This window comes from Entelurus aequoreus, linkage group LG05 (genome assembly GCF_033978785.1).
Source record: "Entelurus aequoreus isolate RoL-2023_Sb linkage group LG05, RoL_Eaeq_v1.1, whole genome shotgun sequence".
Classification (NCBI taxonomy): Eukaryota; Metazoa; Chordata; class Actinopteri; order Syngnathiformes; family Syngnathidae; genus Entelurus; species Entelurus aequoreus.
This window is the reverse complement of record NC_084735.1, coordinates 65666077-65691575: the sequence shown is the minus strand read 5'-3', so window position 1 is coordinate 65691575 and position 25499 is coordinate 65666077.

The window sequence follows — 25499 nt, the reverse complement described above, 5'->3', positions numbered from 1 at the left end:
AACGGGAAAAAATCCTTATTGATAGCTCGCCATCTGATTTAAAGTGCACAGCCAAATTGAAAAACACACCAAGCACCCGACAACTATAGGAGACTCATCGGTAAATTGAATAGAGGTTTTAATTAGGGCATTTAGTTGTGTCCATGACAAATGTTTTTGTATCCAGCACTTAAAGGATCAGTGATGTCCTGTCCTGATAATGTCCTATAAAGACAGACATGGAAAACATAAAACAACCCAAAATTGTTCAAATTGGATTGTCTTTTGAGTTGGGAAAAATGTGTAACTAAACCTGACACCTTTTACATTTTTGATCACCGAAAAAATTTCCTTTTATCCTTTATTTTGGAAGATAAACTCTTAAAAAAAATAAAATAAAATACTGATGTCAGTGAATCTATTTCTGAAGGTAAGTCCACTAAATCTGCAAAGCCCTCCTTTACCGCCCACTCTGTCAGCATCAAATACAGACAGGAGAACCCACACTTCTTAATAACGCCAGAATTCTAAACATGTTCAACACCAATCCATTATTTGTGCTGACACAGGGAATGAAAAACTTGTACATGACAATAAACACTGCCTTGTGGTTTAAAAAAGATAACAAAAAACATGTTTCTTCTGTCCCCCGGGGTCAAAACATCTCCACCCACACCAAAATTTCCAATTCAATGCACAGACACACACTGCTGATATCAGCATAAGGAGTCTACTGTTTTTCAGTTTTAAAAGGTACAGATCAATGTTGGTTTGTTTGCCTGGTAAATTATTAATTACTTGCTGTACAAGTAAGGTCTGCACTGTACTCCCAGGCCTTGCAGACTCCCTTCTTGCAATAATGTGAAAGCCTGATCAAGGGATGCTGGCGCCAATGCTAAAATGCATCTATAAATATGTAGAGGGCGAAGATGATTTAAAAAGTTTCTCTACTCTCAGGATGGAATTCTTCCGGAGCACTAGGATTCTTGGTGGTGTTCTATTTACAGTAATGGAAATCAAGAGTGTGAGATGAGGTGTCCTTGGAGTGAGAGTCTCCTTTGCTCCTTTGAAATCTGTAATAAAAATCAGTTCAGCTTCTCTGCAGGAGTCAATAATACACTCTCTCTGAGATCAAATTATAAAGAAGTTGGCCTTTTTCCCCCACAGAGATGTTTAACATACTGAGACACAAAGAAACCTTTAGTAAGTTCTTATAATGGAATATTGGATCGAGGACAAAGGCTTCAGTGATGGTAATGAAATTACCGCCGTGACTTTGTCTGAAGATAGTTGACAGTTATTAGTCTGCTGCGTCTTCGGGGCCACGTGGCAGATAAGTGACAGAAGGGCCAGAAAGTGCCAGTATCATTCTGAAGAGACGTTCCAGAATAAGGGGGGTGAAGGTTGTTCGGACCATGTGAGGACAAGCATCATAACAGGAGGCCAGGAAATAAATGGGAGACGGTTCAGAGGGTGTGTGTGTGTGTGTGTGTGTGTGTGTGTCTGTGTGTGTGTGTGTGTGTGTGTGTGTGTGTGTGTGTGTGTGTGTGTGTGTGTGTGTGTGTGTGCGTGTGTGTGTGTGTGTAGTTGGAAGGCGGAGCAGCCATAGCTCACTCTGTCTACCATCTGCGCTACGAGCAGCTCCAAGACTGAGCACCAGGTCATCGGGGGGAGACCAAGTGAGTTACCTTCCCCCTGAAAGAAGGCTGGGGAGCCATCTGTAAACGATGACCTGTGGACCTAAGGTTCCAACCTAGCAACTGAGTAGAAGTAACACACATCTTTGTTTTCATTCTGTCTGCTGGTTTACACAAAATAACGACAGGGTGGATTTTCTTCATAGGTGGTGTAGCCGTCTAATTTGTGTCGTAATGGATCACCATTTGAATTGACTAGTATCGCGATGATGGACAGGGAGTCATCAAGACAACTACTCATAACCCTTACCCAAACAAAACCCTTAAACTGACAAACACAAACCAAAAAATAGATATCGTCTTAGCCCTAATAGAAACACTAACAAAAACATATTGAAAACACTAACTGAAAGAAAAAACATTGTCCAAGGAAAAACCCTAACATTGACTAAAACTAAAACCCACCCTGTAAAAAAATTCTGTAACCAAAACCTTAATTCTTAGAAAAAGACAACCCAAAATCTTAGCCCGAACAAAAATCCTGACTTTAAACAAAATCTTAGACCTAACAACAACCCTGACAAAAGCCATGACCCTAACTGTAACTGAAACCCTAACCGTAACCTAATCTTAAACCAAACAAAATTCCCATTTAAAAAACTATGCCTAAACCAAAACTCAAACGCTGACCTTAAACCAAATCCGAACCAAAATATCTATACAAACAAAAACACTAACCCTAAGTGAAACCTCAGTCCTAACCGGTACCTTACAAAAAACATAGCCCTAACACAAAAACCAACAGGATCCTAACCAAAACCCAACTCCAAACAAAACTGCAAAGCAAAACACAGAACCTAAAAAGGCATAATTTACTCAAACCCTCACAAAAATCCAAAATAACCAGAACCATAGCTTTAATACACACCTTAGCCATAAACAAAACTGAATAATACATTTGTATTTAAATAGTATTGCATATACCTGCATGATGCCTCAAGCGCTTTACATTATGCATCACATTCACCCCATTCACACACTGATGACGACAGCTGCCATGCAAGGTGCTAACCACGACCCATCAGGCGCAAGTTGGGTGAAGTGTATGGCTCAAGGACACAACGGCTGTGACTAGGATGGCCGAAGCTGGATTCAAACCAGGAAGCCTCAAGTTGCTGGCATGGTTTCTCTACCATCTGAGCAACGCCGCCCCAATAACCCTAACCATAATCCTAAATCAAAGCATTTACCAGCTCATGCAGCTGTGCAACCTTGTGACACATTAAGAGCTTGCACTGGACATCGATTTGACAGCTCAGGCTTTTAATTTGGTGCCCCGTACTCTCCACTCTCATTTAGAGGACCCAGGCCATATTGGACCAAAAATACAAAAAACAAATCAGTCTGGAGCCGCAAAAAGTTAAAAGCCTTATGTAAGTGTTATAATGAAGGCAACACATTAAGTAAGTGTCTCGGAGGGTGAGATAACTCCTGGAAATGACTGTCTTAGAATGGCCAAAGGTATAGATGTGTGTGTCCAAGTTAAAGGAAAGGACAGACTGTCTTCTAATGGATTTATTACAATCTTTGCAAGCTGGGTAATGTTTGCTGTGGTCTGGAACAACATGGCAGACAAACAGAAATGCATACAGACAATGTGTCATGAGACATACAAATATAAATTAAATACACAGAGGACATAAGTAAATGAACTCAAATATACCCACAAACGAGGCCTAATGATGCAATATGTACACGCAGCTAGCCTAAAATAGCATGTTTAGCACTCCACGCAAGTCAATAACATCAACAAAGCTCACCTTTGTGCATTCACACACAGCATAAAATGTTTGGTGGACAAAATGAGACAAAGAAGGAGTGGCATAAAACACATCTTTTTGTGGCAGCGTCGGAGAAAGTTGTACACGTAAACTAACTATGGTGATGAGCAGGACAAAACGGCGCTAGCCAAATACTCTCATCAGTGAAGCATGAACACAAACAAATTAAACAATGGGCTTTCTAACAATTAGGAAGGTTTGTGTTATGTTTGTCCTCATACAGAAACTATATTAAAACAAAAACATATGTTTTTCCCCCCTTCTTTTTCCATTTTTGAAAAAGCTCCAGGTAGCCACTAGGGCGCGTGTTGCTGACCCCTGACCTAACAATATTCCTTTAATTAACAAAAAACCCTTCCTACTTGCCGGACTTTAAATCTAACTGAAAACATAGCTTGAAAAAAGCTAACCCCAACTGAAACCCTTAACGAAGCCCTCACTAGTCCTCAGGGTGTTGGTACCTAAACTGTCCTAAAAGTCTAAACTCTTGCCTGTCTGCAGTATAACATTACCTATGAGGACAATCGTCGTTATTCAACATGTAACAACTTTTAAGGACAAAGTGTATCTCAGTCTTAACTTTTTGCAGAGCGGCTGTAGCCTACTTTGCTGCAAGCAAAACACCTCTGCCTGCACCTTGTGTGCTCAGTCAAGCAGAGCGGAACGTTCAGTCTGGGTGGCAACTGACCTAGATATGAATGAACTCAGCTGAAAGATATTTTGTGGCTTTGGACTCTCGCCTCTTTCACACTTTCACGTTTGTGTACAGTATGTGCTCATACATTTTTAAATAATTTTCCTGAGGGAACTCTCCTGAAGGAATCAATAAAGTACTATCTATCTATCTATCTATCTAAATAACATAACTGTACGTTTATTTAACACTTTCACTTTTTAAACAATGATTTCTACCTTTTTAGACTTTTAATTTAATACGAACATTTCATAAAATGAATCAAAGCCCACATTGGGAGTTGGGTTTTTTAGGGTATGTGATTATCATACCTAATTTAATAACTAGAATTGTGTACAAAGTAGGGATGCAACGGGAAATGGTATAATGATAAACTGCGGTAAAATTGCAGACGGTTAGTAATAACGTTAACATTTTTAATTATTGAAAAACCATCATTTATGAATGCATTTTAGGCAACACTGCTTACTTCCTGGAAACGAAGTTGACGCTTGCACCACAGCGCCGTTTTTCTCGACAAAACATGGTGGAAAGCTTGCTCCAGGAGATTTTCCCTTTGATTAAACAGAGCCGAACGCTTCGTTTCACTTTATTTCCCTCGCTACACTTTCGTAGTGTAGAATCTCAGTGTGCATGCGCACTAGAGGTGGGAATCTTTGGGCACCTCCCAATTCAGGAGCTACGATTTGATTAAAAATCGATTATTGCTACATCTTTAATTTATGTACATTGTATGTACATTTCTTTCCAATTCACTATATAAGCGTTTATCACTTGCAACTTTTAAAAACATTGCATTTGTAATAAGAAACAGTTGAATTATTTCTCACATTTATTAAATGAATGGAAATGAGTGCAAAACTGGAACATAAGTGCCCTACAATAAAGGAGCTGTTCAGATCTCTCGGTGAGGTGGCTCTATGCCGTCAGTCAAATTGTAGAACTGTTTGCATTACTTTATCGATTTTTGACGTTTACTAATCGATTTAGTAATCATCCATGTCCGAATTGCGATGCATCTAAAAATCGATTATTTCCCCCACCTCTAGTGCGCACTGCTGTTAGATGGCGAGTGCGACAATATTGCAGACAGGTGTATTTGTGCCACACTAAAATTATACAGTGGAGGAGAAAAATATTTGAAGTTGCTTTCATTTTCTCAACACAGTGTCCTGACATGCAGAGTGCGATGTGTCGGGAGCGTTGCCACAACTTGATTATAAAGTCTTGCCGTTTGTTTACGGGAATGGTCACTTGTCCTTTATTTAACTGATAACTTTGTCAGTGTTCCAAAAACATCAATACTAGCTAAAATGTTTTGTCATCTCATTGAATTGAACGTAGGCTGCTAAGTATCAACACGCTGAGGTATGAAGATTGTGTATTAGATGCGGAAGGTATCACTCCTGTTTATTTTTGTTGGCCAAACTGTTGCACTGAACCACATGGTGTTATTTTTTTTATATAAAACTTGGTTAAAAGATTTCAGTGTAAGTACTTTGTGAAAATTTTGAGCACATTTAAATATACTGCGATAATAATGATAACCGTAATAATTTTAATATGAAGAGAGTATGGCTAACTCGGTTACAGGCGATCTCCTTAATGATTGGTTGAAAAGTCACTCAAATGACTACAGGGCGCCAAGACTGCTACCAACTTTGAGCTAATGCTATGTGTTTGCAATGCTTCCTCTCTAGTTTTTTGACGTGGAAAAATGCTCTTTTGTGCAGCATGGGGCTACTCCACCTTCGAGAGTTGTGGAAATATTTTACATCGCTTTCCCCACAACAAGAAAGAAGACAAGTATGGGAAGTGAAGGTTTGAGTTTGAGTTTGAGTTTATTTCGAACATGCAAGCATACAACATGATACATCACAATTTCCAGTTTCTCTTTTCAACATGTTCGAAAAGGAGTAGGAAGAAGCAGAGCTTATTTAATCCTACCCCTTTTCTTTTACATAACAGTTGCTAAAACTTTTGTTCACTTCCTGTTCTCAATTTATTCACAATATACTCCATAAGTAATCACAATAACAATAAATAAATAATAATAATTGGTGAAGTAAGTTACATTTCATATGATGAGATAAGTAAGATTATTTTGAGAGTGAAAGAATGGATAAATTAAATAAATTCAGTATTCTTCTTCTTTGTACTTTGTAAACACTTTAAGTTTGAAAAGTTTCTTGAAGTGGATCACATTAGTACATTGTTTGATTGCTTTGCTTAATCAATGCCATAATTTAATTTCACATACTGATATACTGAAGGTCTTAAGTGTTGTACGTGCATACAAATGTTTTAAATTACATTTCTCTCTAAGATTATATTCCTCCTCTTTTTTTGAGAAGAATTGTTGTATATTCTTGGGTAGCAGGTTATAGTTTGCTTTGTGTATAATTTTAGCTGTTTGCAAATTCACTATGTCGTGGAGTTTCAGTATCTTTGATTCAATAAATAAAGGATTTGTAAGTTCTCTATATCCAACACTATGTATTATTCTAACTCATCTTTTTTGTAACACCGTTAATGAATGAAGTGTAGGTTCGCCGTCAACACTGGAGAGCCGCCGATTACAGCATCTTGTGCGAGGTAAACAAACGATACGTCGTCTGTGTTTTGTTCAGGAGAGAACACACAGAAGCTAATACAAATAATAAAAGAAAAAATTAACATATCACAGAGACGGTTTGACAAAAATAGACTATCTTTGAATCTCAGTAAAACTAAAATAATGCAATTCGGGAACAGCAAAAAACAAACAAATACAAATAGACGGATATTAAAAGAGTAAAAATAAACACATTTGGGTGTAAAAATAGATTAAAACATAAACTGGAAATCTCATAAAATATACAACATAAAGTGGCAAGAAACACGTCAATAATGAATAAATCAAAATATGTTCTGGAACATTAAATCACTCCATATTCTCTACTGTTCGCCAGTGTTACCATAACTGAGTTGTTGTGTAGAAATATTAGGAAATAAGTACAAAATTACACTTATTCTCTTAGCATGTTACAAAAAAGAAAGAGTAAAAATAATACATATTACATAATAGGTGATACATATAGTGATTACAAATACATTGGAGGCAGCCACCACAGTTGCCAAAAATAATTTCTCCGTCATTGTTGTTACAAAGCTAATGAAGATTTTGGCCAAATGAGGCTAATAAGTTATTTATTTTACTTTTATTGCGTCGTCGGTGTGTGTTAAACAGAAACAATGACAAAATAGAAGCATGTCTTATTGTAGGTTTATGAGCTGGAGTGTTGGGAACTCACATGGCTGCCGTTTTTGTGACCCCAAGATGCAGGAACCAGGAGAGCGAAGAGGAGGTAAGATAACTTTTAATCTCATATAACAGAAAATGAAGCAGTCTTGCAAAAAAACGTTCCAACACAAAGTGTGATCTTCCAGCATTGAGGAGTGCTCGAGACAAGACATAAATACAAACCTATGTTGATTGGCAGCAGGTGTGGACCGGCTGCCAATCAACGGCAGGTGAGGAAAAAAAAACAGTGCTCCGCGGAACAAACAGGAAATAGAACAAAATAAGAGCACTGACGGGAAGTAAATACAAAAACAAGGAAACAAACAGAAATGAAGTGACCGATCATCACATGGAGCATGTTTAGAACTGAATATAGACATATTATTTTTGGTTTATTCCTTCAGAAAAACTAACGTCAAAACGACAGCAATTGCATGCATCCGGGCACAGCCGCACACGTCCTTGGTAGCAGTCATGTGAAGTGAAGTGAATTATATTTATATAGCGCTTTTCTCTAGTGACTCAAAGCGCTTTACATAGTGAAACCCAATATCTAAGTTACATTTAAACCAGTGTGGGTGGCACTGGGAGCAGGTGGGTAAAGTGCCTTGCCCAAGGACACAACGGCAGTGACTAGGATGGCTGAAGCGGGGATCGAACCTGGAACCCTCAAGTTGCTGGCACAGCCGCTCTACCAACCGAGCTATGGCGCCTGTTGTTAAGTTGGCCATACTCTCTTTATACACCACTTTGGTAACAACCATCCAGCTCATCGAAGGCTTTTTGTGTTTTTATTAGTGGTGTCAAGAATTTTTTTTAACCAATTAATCACAGTTTTGACTTTGGATTAATGCCCATTGATCACAGTTGTGACAAAAGCGCTGCTTAACTTATATATACTTTTGTTGACAACAGTGTTTATTGTCCACTGATTGTTGTCGGTGCACCAGCAGCATTATTTTTAGCAGCTGCCTCAAAAACCTGTTTTGCTTTTAGATGGTATTTGAAACATATCAAGATCCAAAATACAAAATGGAGACACTCGAATATTTACTGCATATTATCATGCTTACACATGTAGCATTTTGCTGCGTTTTCAAACATGCATGACAGATGTACCACTTTTTATGGGCGTTTTAGAAGCAGTCCAGTGCCATTTTTTGTGCGTTGCAGATCCACTTATGAAAGAGAGGCTGAACTTATTGTGGTCAAGACGCAAAAAAAATTATACTTCAAGGAGTTTTTTTCATGTTTTAAAAGAAACAACAAACGAAATGCCAGCAGACACCAAAATGCATCAATTTAATTTGTTTTAATCAGGCAAAAAAGGAAAACGTGCGGCTGGCCGGAGAAACTACGGCAAAGCTTAGCAACAGACTAGCCAACAACGGTGCAGGAAACTAGTCATTCTAAACCAGACCTGGGCATTCTGCGGCCCGCGGGCCGCATCCGGCCCTTTGTGCGTCCCTGTCCGGCCCGCGTGAGGCCAATTATAAATTACAAAATAAATTTTAAAAAGTATCTATGTCGAGTGTGCAATACAACGGTGCTGCTTTTGTTTTGAAAATCGTTATTTGTATTACTTCCGTGTGGACGTATGCGTGATTGTGAGTGAATGTGAACAACTGCAATTACAAAATAAAGTTGAAAAAACATCTATGTCCTGCGCGCAATACAACTGTGCTGCTTTTATTTTGAAAAGTATTATTTATGGGCGTGTGTCCGTGTGTAACCTGCGAGTGAAGGTGCACATGCAGCGACAAGTGATGCACGGTTTACACCCGAGACGCCAAAAAGAGAAAAGTTGATGAGGAATGCCGTGTTTTCAACAACACATGAACTGCAAAGCAACGTCCCCTCACCTAAGGTGCGTGCCTGCGCACTGCTCAAGCGTCCGATGCGCGCAGCAAGTATATGCCGCGCACCAAATCAAATCCCATCTGAATTATAAACAAAATAAACATATTTATTCTATGGAATTTTGCAATGCAACTTTGAGTGACAGTGACAACAAGCGGCCCTAACGGTGTTCGTCAACACCGTTCAATTGAACACCGTTCAATTATTGTAACGTCTATCGAGATGCTTCGAGGACAGGAATTATATCGATCACTTTATTGAACAAAACTGTTTATATTCGGACATAACCACACCAAAAACATGAGTAAAACAATTCTATCTCGAAAAACTAGTCATTTTCTGCCGTACAAACCAGGCCAAAACCAACTTGTCATCTGTCACCAACACGCATAGCACTAAACCACTGGTGCGTTTAAGGCCACACAAAAAGTCGGACAACTCAAACACCACACAAAGTTACACTATGACTCCTCAGTCATACGTGTGCTTATTTTACTGTCATTTATTATTAATGTTAATTTATATATATATTAGTCATGGAATGCTGTTACACACACTATGTTGAAGTATTACTATTATTATTATTATTATTATTATTTATCTTACAGTATATATCAAAAATAATATTGAGCAAAATTTAATTGAAATATTGTCGATGTGGCCCTCCAGCAGTGCTCGGGTAGCTCATGCGGCCCCCGGTAAAAATTAATTGCCCACCCCTGTTCTAAACTCTCAAGAAAATAAATACCCAACGTAAATGTCGCATGTTACAAACAAGACTGCCAGGCAGAGTGTGGCGAGAGGCAGGAATAAATAACTCGACCACTAATCAGAGGCAGGTGACGGTGACAAATATCAGCACCCATGGCAACTAAGAAAACAAACAAGGGGTGCTGAAACAAAACTAACCACCAACTAAACAAAACATGATCATGACATTACTCTATTGGGTTTCGATGGATTATTATTATCATAATGTTCTTGGTCCACTTTGACTATTGTTGGTGACCTTAAAGGCCTACTAAAACCCACTACTACCGACCACGCAGTCTGATAGTTTATATATCAATGATGAAATCTTAACATTGCAACACATGCCAATACGGCCGGGTTAACTTATAAAGTGCAGTTTTAAATTTCCCGCGAAACTTCCGGTTGAAAACGTCTATGTATGATGCGTGACGTCAATGGTTGAAACGGAAGTATTCGGACACATTGTATCTCAATACAAACAGCTCTGTTTTCATTGCAAAATTCCACAGTATTCTGGACATCTGTGTTGGTGAATCTTTTACAATTTGTTTAATGAACAATGGAGACTGCAAAGAAGAAAGCTGTAGGTGGGATCAGTGTATTAGCGGCTGGCTGCAGCAACACAACCAGGAGGACTTTGAGGATAGCAGACGCGCTATCCGACGCTAGCCGCCGACCGCATCGATGATCGGGTGAAGTCCTTCGTCCTTCCGTCAATTGCTGGGATGCAGGTGAGCACGGGTGTTGATGAGCAGATGAGGGCTGGCGTAGGTGGAGAGATAATGTTTTTATCATTGCTCTGACGAGGTCCCGTAGCTAAGTTTGCTTCAATGGCGTCGTTAGCAACAGATTCGCTAGGCTTCGACAGGCGGCACAGCATTGACCGTGTAGTTACAGGTCCAGTGTTTGGTTCGGTGTCTCCTGATAGTAGTATTGTTGATCTGCTATCTATCCTTCCAGTCAGGGGCTTATTTCTTTTGTTTCTATCTGCATTCAAGCATGATGCTATCACGTTAGCTCCGTAGCTAAAGCGCTTCACCGATATATTGTTGTGGGGATAAAAGTCACTGTGAATGTCCATTTCGCGTTCTCGACTCTCATTTTCAAGAGGATATAGTATCTGAGGTGGTTTAAAATACAAATCCGTGATCCACAATAGAAAAAGAAGAAAGTGTGGAATCCAATGAGCCCTTTTACCTAAGTTACGGTCAGAGCGAAAAAAGATACGTCCTGCACTCTCACGTTCCTCATCCACGAATCTTTCATCCTCGCTCAAATTAATGTAGTAAACGTCGCTTTCTCGGTCCGAATCACTCTTGCTGCTGGTGTAAACAATGGGGAAATGTGAGGAGCCCTTCAACCTGTGACGTCACGCTACTTCCGGTACAGGCAAGGCTTTTTTTATCAGCGACCAAAAGTTGCGATCTTTATCGTCGATGTTCTCTACTAAATCCTTTCAGCAAAAATATGGCAATATCGCGAAATGATCAAGTATGACACATAGAAGGGATCTGCTATCCCCGTTTGAATAAAAAAAATTCATTTCAGTAGGCCTTTAAACACATTTTAGTAACCTTGAGAAAAAAAATATGTTAATGACAATTAAAAAATACATTATCTAAAAAAAAATGAGGGATAGCAACCTCATTCTCTGATGGTGGTTTATCATCCCTCATTTAGTTTTTTAATGGCAGTGATTTTCCTTATCTTATCTCTTGTGCTTCTCAGTGTAGCTCTCGTGTGTCTGGTGTGTGTGTGTGTGCGTGCGTGCGTGCGTGTGTGTGTGTGTGTGCGTGCGTGCGCGTGTGTGTGTGTTTTAAGACACCTTTCTCATTCTCCCACTGAATGCTAAACTGCCCACACACCTGCCATTGACTCATTACTGTATACATGCATTTAGTTGAAAATCAAAAAGATAAGCTCTTTGCAGATGAAAACCGCTAAAAGGGAGACATGTTGCTATGGTTATGTTGTACACAGCATATGCGGGTGTGGTGATTTCTCCTTTTTTTAGTCAAATGCAACTAAATTCTCGTGGTATCAAGCATCATCCTTCATGGTCAAGTCCAGTCTGTGTGGTGCAGGAGGAATCCAGGACACATGATTGTGTATTCCGAGCTGTGTACTCACTTGTTTAGCCAACTAAATTACTCCTTGTCTGTGCACCTGAATTATTGCACGGCTGACAGTTATCCTGCTTATTTGTTCTGCCTGCCTTCAGCCGGCATCCTCCTTACTTTGTCAGCCACCTATTTGCCCTGCTGCTCCAGTCGCCAACATCTCTCAGCATTCCGCCTTTGTCAGCCATGCTTGTCTTGCACAAGCTGTTCTCGCTCGGTTTTGTTCTCATTTATTCTTTGTCGGTGTGGATGCAGGGGAGCTACAGATATTCGACGCCGTTGCAAAGAGATTTTCTTGGAACTGAGGAGAGAAAAAATACGAATACGACAGGACCGTAGATAGCGGAATGAAACAGTCAATAATGCACAAAAAGCAGGATGCACGCTAGGAAGTCAACAGTTTATGTGACGACTCCTCATGTGAAGAGACGTATCTTTTTATTGGCATATTTAGTCAGCAGGGCTAATGCTTGTGCCATTATGATAAAATAGCTGGAAAATGAAAAAAAAAATGAAAAAAAAAAGAGAGAGATAATGGCTAAAGCTGAATGAAAGATTTAGGCTTTGAAAGTGGAGAAATATATCTTTTTTATAGCACTTTTTCTGCAGAGACTGATTCAAGTGTGAGTTGTTGTTTTTTTATTTTAAACAAGTCCCTCGCCACATCACTTCACTCTATTGGAGATTTTTAAAAGTATATATTCGGTGTATATTAAGCATTTTCAAGTATAACAATGGCTATATGAAGTAAAAATATCAATAGTATTTTACATTAGATGAGAAGAAGTCTTCTTCTATCAGTCTTTTCGATCATTATGTCTACTATATTCAGTTCAGTTCAGATCAGTTTATTTCGAACATGTATACGATACAATGTAATGCATCACATAGTTCCAGTTGTTTCATTACAGCACGCCCAAAAAGGAGTAGGAAGAAGCAGAACTTATTCAATCCTACCCCTTTTCATATCATAGCAGTTTTATCCCATTTCCTTGTTCTCTCTTTGTAACAGAACAGTGAATAAATAAATAATAAATAAATAATCTACCATAAGTAAGTAAACACTGCAATGAGGTGGCGACTTGTCCAGGGTTTACCCTGCCTTCCGCCCGAATGCAGCTGAAATAGGCTCCAGCGACCCCGAACGGGACAAGCGGTATAAAATGGATGGATAAATAATATATAAGTAAGTAAACACTGCAATGAGGAGGCGACTAGTCCAGGGTGTACGCCGCCTTCTGCCCAAATGTAGCTGGGATAGGCTCCAGCACCCCCGCGAGAAAATAGATGGATGGATGGAAGTAAGTAAACAAATATTAAATACATAATCATTATCTCAAAAAAAAAAAAAAAGGTTCAAGATGTTCATCATAATTGTTCTTCTTTGAACTTTGTGAACACTTGTAGTTTGAACAGTTTAATAAACTGAATCAAATTGGTGCTTTGTTTGATTTCTTTGCTTAATCCATTCCATAATCTAATTCCACATACTGATATACTAAATGGCTGAAGCACCAACCGCGACCCTGAAAGGGACAAGCTGTAGAAAAAGGATGTATGGATGGATATACTAAAGGTTTTAAGTGTTGTACGCACATACAACTTTTTTAAATTAGATTTTCCTCTAAGGTTATATTTCTCCTCTTTTGATGAGAAGAATTGTTGTACATTCTTGGGTAGCAGGTTATAGTTTGCTTTGTGTATCATTTTAGGTATTTGCAAATGCACCAAGTTGTTGAATTTCAATATTTTTGATTCAATAAATAAAGGGTTTGTATGTTCTCTATATTCAACATGATGTATTATTCTAACTGATCTTTTTTGTAACAGTTAGTGAATGAAGCGCACATTTGTAGTTGTTTCCCCATATTTCTACACAATAACTCAGATATGGTAACACTAGTGAGCAGTAGAGAATATGAAGTGATTTTTGGTCCAGAATATTATTTTGCTTTATTCATTATTGACGTGTTTCTTGCTACTTTATGTTGTTTATTTTTTACATAAGGTTTCATGGTCATTTTATCAATTATATTATTAGCTTTGATGTGTTCTCTCATGAACAAAACACAGCTGTATCATCTAATTTTAAATCCTTTGTAACTTTACAAATGTCGTTTGTATAAAGATTCTACAATTTTGGTCCTAGTATTGATCCCTAAGGTACGCCACAAGATATGTTTCCTGTTAGTTAAGTAGCTTCTTACCCAGTTCAAGACCAACCCTCTGATTCCATACCTTTCGAATTAGTTTATTAAGATATTGTGATTAATTGTGTCAAATGCTGTTGTTAAATCCATATACACTGCAGCAGCAAATTTTTTTATATCTACCGTATTTTTCGGACTATAAGTCACAGTTTTTTTCATAGTTAGGCCGGGGGTGCGACTTATACTCAGGAGCGACTTATGTGTGAAATTATTAACACATTACCGTAAAATATCAAATAATATTATTTAGGTCATTCACGTAAGAGACTAGACGTATAAGATTTCATGGGATTTAGCGATTAGGAGTGACAGATTGTTTGGTAAACGTATAGCATGTTCTATATGTTATAGTTATTTGAATGACTCTTACCATAATATATTACATTAACATACCAGGCACGTTCTCAGTTGGTTATTTATGCGTCATATAACGTACACTTATTCAGCCTGTTGTTCACTATTGGGACGGTATAGCTCGGTTGGTAGAGCGGCCGTGCCAGCAACTTGAGGGTTGCAGGTTCGATCCCCGCTTCCGCCATCCTAGTCACTGCCCTTGTGTCCTTGGGCAAGACACTTTACCCACCTGCTCCCAGTGCCACCCACACTGGTTTAAATGTAACTTAGATATTGGGTTTCACAATGTAAAGCGCTTTGAGTCACTTGAGAAAAAGCGCTATATAAATGTAATTCACTTCACTATTCTTTATTTATTTTAAATTGCTTTTCAAATGTCTATTCTTGGTGTTGTCAAATAAATTTTCCCAGAAAATGCGACTTATACTCCAGTGCGACTTATATATGTTTTTTTCCTTCTTTATTATGCATTTTCGGCCGGTGCGATTTATACTCCGGAGTGATTTATACTTCGAAAAATACGGTAGTTCATTGGTAATTTATTCCGTTTAATGCCATTGATGTTGAAATGTTGGCTCTGTAACGGTATTGGTTGTCTGTGAGCGTTTCATTTTTACTAATTAATTCGTCCAATCTGCTGTTAAACAGTTTTTCAATAACTTTAGAAAATTGTGGAAGTAGAGAACAGGTCTGTAGTTTGTAAACTGGTGTTTGTCTCCAGTCTTATAAATTGGTACAACTTTTGCTATTTTCATTTTCTTTGGGAATTTGCCTGCTATAAATGATAGGTTGCTGATATATGTGGAAGGTTCTGGAATCTCTTTATTAACCTTTTTTATCGTTTCCATATAAGTTCCGTTACAATCAGTTGAGGTCTTGGATTTACATATTTTCACAACATTGATTATTTACTCTTTTGTCACTCTCTGGCTTCATCCCGCCTCCAAAAACATGCACCTGGGGATAGGTTAATTGGCAACACTAAATTGTGAATGTGAGTGTGGATTTTGTCTGTTTATCTTTGATGTACCCCACCTTCCAGCTGGGATAGGCTCCAGCAACCCCCATAAACCCAGGATGGATTGTGAAAAAAATAAATAAAGACAAAAAAAATAATAATAAAGACTTGTATTTTTTTCCTCAGGCGTCATCCAAGCACAAATATTGCTTTGTAATCCGGGATTACTGAGGAAACACACAAACGTTTTTTTAGGCAATTCTGACCTTTTTTTTAAGTCACCGATGTCCAAAAAGTCTACTTTGCAGGCCCATGAATCGTGGCGTCGTTTCTTAAAAGCTCATATTCCAGCTCTGTCAGAAGACGGCAGACCAAAGGTCGCCAAGATAAAATGCAGTCCATTGCACATTCAAGGCATGCGCTGCAAAAAGTGACGGCGCACACATTTCACTTTTTTTACAGGTTTATTTTATGGGGTACGCAAATGCACAGCTGCTAAAGCTGCAGTGCTCCGTTGAATACGGTGAATAAAATATTCCTGTTGAAACGAGTGTGCTAAAAAGGTAGTAAAGCACGGGCTTAACAACTCCAAAGATGACGCAATTCGGCCTCTCTGTATCTGAGGCTTACTCAGCAGGTGAACTGGGTCAGCCTGCCAGTTGGCTTCTTAATAAAATCAAAACACTTCATAAACACCCAGGGAAGAAGAAATGTGAGCACGCTCTTGCACGCCACATACTCTTCTTTTTTTTATTCCTGCAGCGAACATGTCACTCTTTCTCCGCTCAAAGGTTTTTAACACCTTGTGATGTTTGCTGCTTTTGACCCTCATCTTGCGGTCTGAATAATATCCCATTAAGTGTGCGCTGACAGTTGGACTAAATCATCAGAGGCTAAGTCCTTACAATTTTCCAGGGGTCGGATGTGGGCCGGTGTAGTGCGGAGCACTTAAGAAGCTAAACATGGTCGTCTTCTGCCATGCACGGTGATTCAAAGTGGTGTGGAGAGCCTTTCATATGCACTCAGTCTCTTATTCAAGGCAGTCACAGTTGTGTGCGTGTAGTCTTTTGTTGACTGCTTGCACAGCAGACATTTGCAGGAAATTGCTGCACACAGCATGCTTTAAGGGTTGCTAAACAATTTCGGTGCACCGTTTAACTAATTGATCAACACCTTTGGTCAAAAAGACCCTCTCTCGGGTACAAGATGTCAATCAATCAATCAAAACTTTTATGGAAACTGATGCCTCCTGGTGATGTCCCCAAGAAACAGTAAACATGAAAAACAACGGGACCTAAAATTGAGCCATGGGGAACCTCACACCTTATTTTATGAGTCAGTGACCTCTCATCTCACAAATGTTTTTTACAGATCAATTTAATCCCACAGGGATATGTTTGACTTCTTTTGAAGGGGCCCTTTAATGCAAAACAGATGGTACCTGCTTAGAGTATGTGTATCTGGGTTCTGCATGACTTCTGAAAATGTGAAATTAAATCGTTGATATTTATAAAATAATCTTGCCTTCCTTCAAACTTTCGGCAAATGATCCGTTTGGAATTTGCCCCAATATGTGACGTTTTTCTCAAGTTTGACATCATATATGGTAGAGATTTACCCAAATATTTTTGCGCGAATCCACCATGTTTAATTTATGTACGAGTGTCTGGAGTCCAAAACATGTCCACGGTGAAACTTTATGAAGGGAAATGCTCTTTTGTTTGTTTGCTTTAGCCAGCACAAGTAACTACACAAGCTTACAGCTTCATCTGAAGTAAAAAGTACCTTACACTTATTTGTTATGATTTGTGGCAATGAGCCTTCAACTGTGAAAAAGCAATTGGAAGATTCCTGCTTCAGAAACCTATGCCAGTATAACGGTGGATTTTCCAATAATCTACTTTTAACGATAGGCTCGATGCCTACTATTTATGGCAATGGAGGAGTCAATGAATCAGTAAGTAATAACAGCAGTTTGGAAATGTGATAATGACACGTTAGAAATGTTACCTTGGTTTGTTGTGTAGCTAGCTTAACCTTCTACTGTAAGACAATAGTGTCACTGTCCCGTGTCAATATAAAAAAATATTTTCCCAAAATCTACTTTTAATTGGCTCAGTGCCTACTGTGTTTTGCAATGGACCAGTTAGTAATATAATCCTTTATTACGTTAGCAAAGTAGCTCGTAGAGTAGCTGATAGCCTTTCGCCTCTACAGTTTACAACTCGAAAAAGCTGTGCAACGAAGTTATTTACATTATAAAGAATAGAAAAGCAGTTTATTGTTAATATACTCGTGTACACGTCCAGGAGTTAGCATTACAGTAGAAAGTTACAGACTTTGTAGTAATTTAACCTTAGTCAACGTATAGTACCAGACCTGTACTGGAGCAGGGCTTTCAGCCCGCATCTTCGCCTCCTTGAGCCGACAACAAAACACGGTGAGCCGCTGGTCTCGCTATATTCAGGGGTCACCAACCTTTTTGAAACCAAGAGCTACTTCTTGGGTACTGATTAATGCGAAGGGCTACCAGTTTGATACACACTTAAATAAATTGCCAGAAATAGCCAATTTGCTCAATTTACCTTTAACTCTATGTTATTATTATTAATTAATGATATTTATCTTTGTGGAAACACTGATCATCTTAATGATTTCTCACAATAAATATATACTGTATAGAAACAGATAAATATCAATATGCAACACTTTATTTTCATATTTTCTCTAAGTGCACATTTTTCAAATTGAACATTTTCAAATGATCACTTCTAAGACAGTCTTGTGCAATCACAATATCCCATTTTAACTACCTAGCCACTAACATTTTTTAACAAATCATGAATTACTTTGCACCATGTTTGTACAAATAATAACTCATGTAAAATACAAAAGTCAACTCTCAAATTTTTAAATAAATCATGTCACAATTTGAACTGGACACCAAATCTGTTATCTGTTTCTTTGTCAGTTAGTGAAGACTAAGTCTTTAAAATATTTTCTTGGATATTCAAATTCTATTTGAGTTTTGTCTCTCTTAGAATTAAAAATGTCGAGCAAAGCGAGACCAGCTTGCTAGTAAATAAATAACATTTAAAAAATAGAGGCAGCTCACTGGTAAGTGCTGCTATTTGAGCTATTTTTAGAACAGGCCAGCGGGCTACTCATCTGGTCCTTACGGGCTACCTGGTGCCCGCGGGCACCGCGCTGGTGACCCCTGCGCTATATCATCTGGGATGCTGAGTTATGGCTGTCAAAGTGTAGGGACATGTCGGAATACGACCTTGTCCTTCTACTTTCCAGGTGAGAGGCATGATTTATGATTAAGAAAAAAGTTTGATGAGCAAAGGAAACAAGGAAGCAGCAGACCACTGGATGATGTAAACATAGGCACTCAAGCCTGTAATCACGGCACCCCTATAAATAGTTTGTCTGCGTTAGCGCTTATAACAACAATACCACTATTACTTGGTTAATATTCAAGCCACAAAATGTAAATGGAGTATTTTTGGCGGTTTTTGGATGGTATTTCATTGGGTTTTATGGGTGAAATAGAGGACCTCGCATCATCACCGCTGTAAGCGGACCTTTATTTACGAGTTACTGTAGAATGCATTACAAAAAAATACACCCGTCGTCATGTCTTTCATTACGCAAGTACAGTTCCCCTTTAATTTTTTATTTAAACCATTCATCATCGACTCTACCACACTTGCTTCGACACCCGCAAGGATTTAAATAAGAAAAGATTGGAGGCACTTCATGTATGGAGCCAGAACACCGCCAGTAAGGTTTGGTATCAAAAAAAAATAATTCACATTGTAGAAAAAAGTTGTATTGGCAAAAAATACTATATTTTTGGTGGATGTTTTCAAAGCCAATATTCATATTTTTGTACACTTTTATTTTTTTTGTGTGTTTAAAAATATTTTTATGATCGCTTCTCTTTTTTACAATTTAGTTTCTTTTTTTTCGGTTCCACTCCTTTTTTTTTTTTTTTTTACAGTTTTAGCGTTTTTATAGTCTTTGGTATGACTCGGCCGGGGTTTCAACTCACAACCTACCAATCTCAGGGCGGACACTCTAACCACAAGGCCACATAGCTTCATAGTATGCTTTCAAACACTACTAATATAGTAGAGAATAAACTCACTTTCTCAAACAAATCAAATGTTCAAACAAACATTTTACAAAGTGATCACTGCAGACACGAGAATGGTTCGACCGTCCTCCACAAGACAATGAAAATTATATTTTTAAGAGCCATTCCGTTCGATGCACTTTAGTTTTTTCCCCTGACTGTATTACCTTTATGAACAACTTCTTTTGAGACTCTTTTAAAATATATTTCCTATCTCTGTATTTGAACAATTGGAACATCCATGAACAGAACAGCAACACTGATTTTCTGCTCAAACGCTACACTCACTCTCACTTGCTTTTAATGCTACGCTCAAGCTGGTTGAACATCATGTGAATTAAGCCGCGAAGACGGAAAACGGATGTGACATCATATGCAACCCAGCATAGTTCGGAAACTGGTATTTGTCTCCAGTCCTATACATTGGTACAACTTTTGCTATTTTAATTTTGTTTAGGAATTTAGCTGAAATGGACCAATCCACACTTTGAGTATTATCAGAATTGCAGTTGAAACAAAAGACAGAAATGTGAGTTTATTTTGGTTTAAATCAAGCAGAATTGTAAGCCCTATATAAGACTTGTTAAAATCAATGTCTGATCACATAAAAAAAACAATTGCTTCTCACCTGCTTGAATGCATGAAAACACACCATCAGGACATTTTTCTTTGTAGGGACATTCTGGTTGTTTCACGCAAAAAATAAAAAGTGCTAAGAAGGGATTATTTCACTCATTTTGACTGTGGGTGTCTGCACTAGTTCGTTCATCTTTTCTTAATTTACACACAATGTCCCACCACAAAGTTTACAGCTGTAGTTTCACCTTAATGAGGAGGAAGGACACTGTACAAGACTTCATGTTGTATGCTCATATGCTGAGGTTAGCTTTAGCAAGATGTGATAAACTGACACCGACCGGTCTTAAAAGGGATGTGGCCGCTAAAATAATTAGCTGTGTGGGTGTTCCGCGTATGAAACAAGTGCAGGCCATTGATCTCCAGCATCAAATTGGCTGCTGGCATTGACCAATTCACTTTTCCGTCTCATAATGAATCTTAAAACTGTCATCTGCAATAATATCTCAGGGCTCTTTTACTGTTACATAATGGATTGTATCATTGCATGTAACAACATTTCAATACACTATGTCTCGTGTGTGTTCTACATTTATGTGCACGTTCGACCATAAACACCACAAACAGCCGCTACCCTCTTATCGAGTAGATTAGCTTTTAGAGCACCTAGCTGCATACATTTGCATGTTTATAAGAGTAAATTGTTTGACATTTGGCAGCTTAAGTAGCTCTTGTATGAAGTAGCTGTGATGCCGGGTGGGTGTAATCTGAGATTGTTGTGTGAGTGTGTTAATTGTGGGAGCTGACGTTTGATCTCCACTGAAGTCTGATAAATGCATGCTTTTAAAAAAAATGGTTTTGTAATAGGTGCACACATTGTCAAGGCATGGCGTAGGCGTGCAAAAGTCCACTGATGAAAATGTAGGACAATGTAAATTAAGTATGTGGCGCCCCCTTTGATTTGTGGTCAAAATGCTTTGGAAGACATGCTAGCATACATATGTAATGTAACATACGTGATGCATATACAATGGTACCTTGGTTAAAGGCCTACTGAAATGATTTTTTTTTATTTCAACGGGGATAGCAGATCCATTCTATGTGTCATACTTGATCATTTCGCGATATTGCCATATTTTTGCTAAAAAGGATTTAGTATAGAACAACGACGATAAAGTTCGCAACTTTTGGTCACTGATAAAAAAAAGCCTTGCCTATACCGGAAGTAGCGTGACGTCACAGGAGGTACGATTCCTCACAATTCCCCGTTGTTTACAATGGAGCAAGAGAGATTCGGACCGAGAAAGCGACGATTACCCCATTAATTTGAACGAGGATGAAAGATTTATGGATGAGGAACATTAGAGAGAAGAACTAGAGAGGCAGTGCAGGGTGTATCTTTTTTCGCTCTGACCGTAACTTAGGTACAAGGTCTCATTGGATTCCACACACTTTCCTTTTTCTATTGTGGATCACGGATTTTTATTTTAAACCACCTCAGATACTATATACTGTTGAAAATGAGAGTCGAGAACGCGAAATGGACATTCACAGTGACTTTTATCTCCACGACAATACATCAGCGAAGCTCTTTAGCTACTGAGCTAACGTGATAGCATCTGGCTCAAATGCAGATAGAAACAAAATAAATAAATCCCTGACTGGAAGGATAGACAGAAGATCAACAATACTATTAAACCATGGACATGTAACTACACGGTTAATAATTCTCAGCCTGGCAAAGCTTAACAATGCTGTTGCTAACGACGCCATTGAAGCTAACTTAGCAACCGGACCTCACAGAGCTATGATAAAAACATTAGCGCTCCACCTATGCCAGCCAGCCCTCATCTGCTCATCAACACCTGTGCTCACCTGCGTTCCAGCGATCGACGGCGCGACGAAGGACTTCACCCGATCATCCGTGCGGTTGGCGGCTAGCATCGGCTAGGCGTCTGCTATCCAAGTAAGTACTCCTTGTTGTGTTGCTACAGCCAGCCACTAATACACCGATCCCACCTACAACTTTCTTCTTTGCAATCTCCATTGTTCATTAAACAAATTGCAAAAGATTCACCAACACAGATGTCCAGAATACTGTGGAATTGTTCGATGAAAACAGAGCAGTTTGTATGGTGACACATTGGGTACGAATACTTCCGTTGCCGTCGTGACGTCATGCGCATGCGCACCATACATAGACGTTTCCAACCGCAAGTTTAGCGGGAAATTTAAAATTGCACTTTATAAGTTAACCCGGCCGTATTGGCATGTGTTGCAATGTTAAGATTTCATCATTGATATATAAACTATCAGACTGCGTGGTCGGTAGTAGTGGGTTTCAGTAGGCCTTTAACATCGATAATAGTGACGTTGTTAGCCAGAAAAATTACCTCGAACAATTAGCACCGTCAGTCTACCCCAGGGCAGCTGTGGCTACGAAAAGTAGCTTACCACCACCAGGTGTGAATGATTGATGGGTTCAAAAAACATGTAAAGCGACTTTGGGTACTTAGAAAAGCGCTATATAAATCCCAGGTATTATTATTATTATTATTATATGAACACGTAGTTACGACACACAAAAACTTGAGACTTGCAACGGGGGGTTGGGGTGGGGGGTTCTTATCCGGTTCCGAAGCTGTAGCCATCAGGCTGCCGCTCCGGGGGTGACGCGGCAAAGGCATGGTATTGGGGCTGGGGGTATGTGTGCATATCTGTTTAGTAGTAGTCCATGGGTTCCTGTTTTGTCCATAAGCCTGGAAGTCGCTGTGCTCAGCATCACAGAACACAGAGAACATCCCTGGTGACTTTGAAGAAGGGCCAAGGGATTTCAGAGCGTCTTTCGCTGCAATGGTCTCACTGGGGTTTTTACTGCATGGGTTTGCCCAGGCCAATGCAGAGGGAACCAATTTGTAGATAAGGAATGTTTTGCTTAGGTCAGCAAACACATTCCAGTGGTTTTTCTGCGTTGGTTTTCTGTTCTGGCTCCTAAATTGATCAAAGTTTCACTTTGCAGAGTAGAAAGTTTATCCGAGATATCCACTTTGCATTTCAATTCAGATATTGTCAAAGTCTGAGTGACCACAGCTCTGCCCAAATTAGTTATTCAGACGGGCAGCCTCTGGGATCCTTGAACGGCCAAGTTTGTTGCTAGACCAGAGCAACGCTCAATCCAATCAGCAGATGACCTGTTATCACAGTTCCAAATAGATAGATATCTTCAAGGTCTTCGACAGAAAGGATCGCCACCTACACAACTCTCCACTTTTCCAAAGAGTCCCTCATGTATACAGCAGCAAATGTTACGTCAGGACATGTAGGTTCCCCAGAACCCGAGCTGCTTAAGGAGAAGTTCTTGTCAATTCAGTTAAGGGACCAGTTTATCAATTCCATGTTTTGGATTTCAGAGAACAGTGCAAGAGAGAGGCTCTTCGGAGAGTTTAGACAAGACAAATTGAGACAAGGCAAGAAAAGCAGGCGAGATAAGGGAGAGGGAGGGGGAATGTCCACCTTTGTTGAAAGCCAGAAAAGGAGAGGTAATGGGGATGTGATCTATTCTGTCTATAAAGCCCTCTAAAACAATCCACCACTGTTGTATATACTGTACATGTTATAACTATGTATAACTAACGGGTACAGTCATGGTAACAAGTAATAGTTACTGTATGTTGGTCCTTTTAAGTATTACTTAAACTTCTTAACTGGGCGCATTGATTTCACAGAGTGTAAAGCCACAGACGCTACCAGCGTCAACAACAACAACAAAACAAAGCCATTTCTGTGTTTGCTACCACTAAAGGCAGACTTTGTGAGAGCCTTGGAACTTCATCATTTAGCACTATTACCAAACATTTCAAACAGTGACTTGCAAAATGCCTGCTCTCACTGGGATGCTGACTGATGGGATGGTTGTATTTTTCAGCACTTGTGCTTTCCTTGAGCTGTTAAATGTTGACTTATGCTTACTCCTCAGATAAAAAAATGCTTCCTCGCAATGTTGTTGGTTCTTATACTTTGTTCCTTTTGTTGAGAGCCATACATGTTAAGTTGGTAGCGTGTATATTCTCAAAGTTGACTAACTTCTTGGCTTGGTGCCGCAACCTTCTACTAGACATGTGAGATGCATGATTTATAACCTAGGATTAACCTTTACGAATTCAAAGGCAATACAGCAGCAGCAGAAAAAGGTCAAGCTCCTCCTTTATTTCATGGCGGGTTACAACCAACGTTATTACAACCTCAAGCTAGCTGATAGCCAGTAGCTGGCTACTCACTAGTGGTCAGAGGACGCCAGAAAAGGAGTTACTCTGTGTTAGCAATAACAATGTCGCTATAGCTTGGTTAATATGGAGCGTTGATGGCGGTTTTTGGAAGTTTTTTTTTTTTTTTAGAGGAATAGACAAATCCTAATTACCTGCATTGTTAGCACTTACTAGCAGTTTTTCACTATATAGAATGCACAGAAAAGGGAAATATGTGTGATCTTGTCTCGCATTAGGATTGTGGGAAAAAGTGCAGTTTTCCTTTAAGCAAAAATAACTAACCAAGGTACTACTAACAACCATTTCATCAAAGACAGCTTTGTTTTCCTTACTACTTTCTGAAGCACTCCATTAAAATTATATGAAGTACATTTGCCACTGGAGTTAAAGTCACAGTCGGACATTAAACTTTTCTCCACAAAACTGAAAAAGTGGCCTAAGGAAAATCAGAAGTGTGAGCACTAGAACTGGATGTAGTGTGGACAAATGGGGCCAATTATTTTCAATGTGTTTTTATTTTTGTGCTTGTCTTAATTCTTTTGTATGGGTTTTACACTTTTCTCAACTTTTTTTAAAAGCCTAACCAGGGACAAAGGTTGCAAATTAGCCTGAGGCTAGAAGTCTTATGTACTTTGACATCGGTTACCTGTGGGTAGCAATGTTTAATTGTACTGTCCCTGTCAAATAAATACATAAATAAAAATACATTTCAGTCATTTTCAGTCTCCATTAAGCACCTGCTTCCAATGAACCTCCTTGTTAAATGACTGTGGCTATAATTACATCATTTACAGAACATGTAACATATACAAATGAAATTAAAAAGTA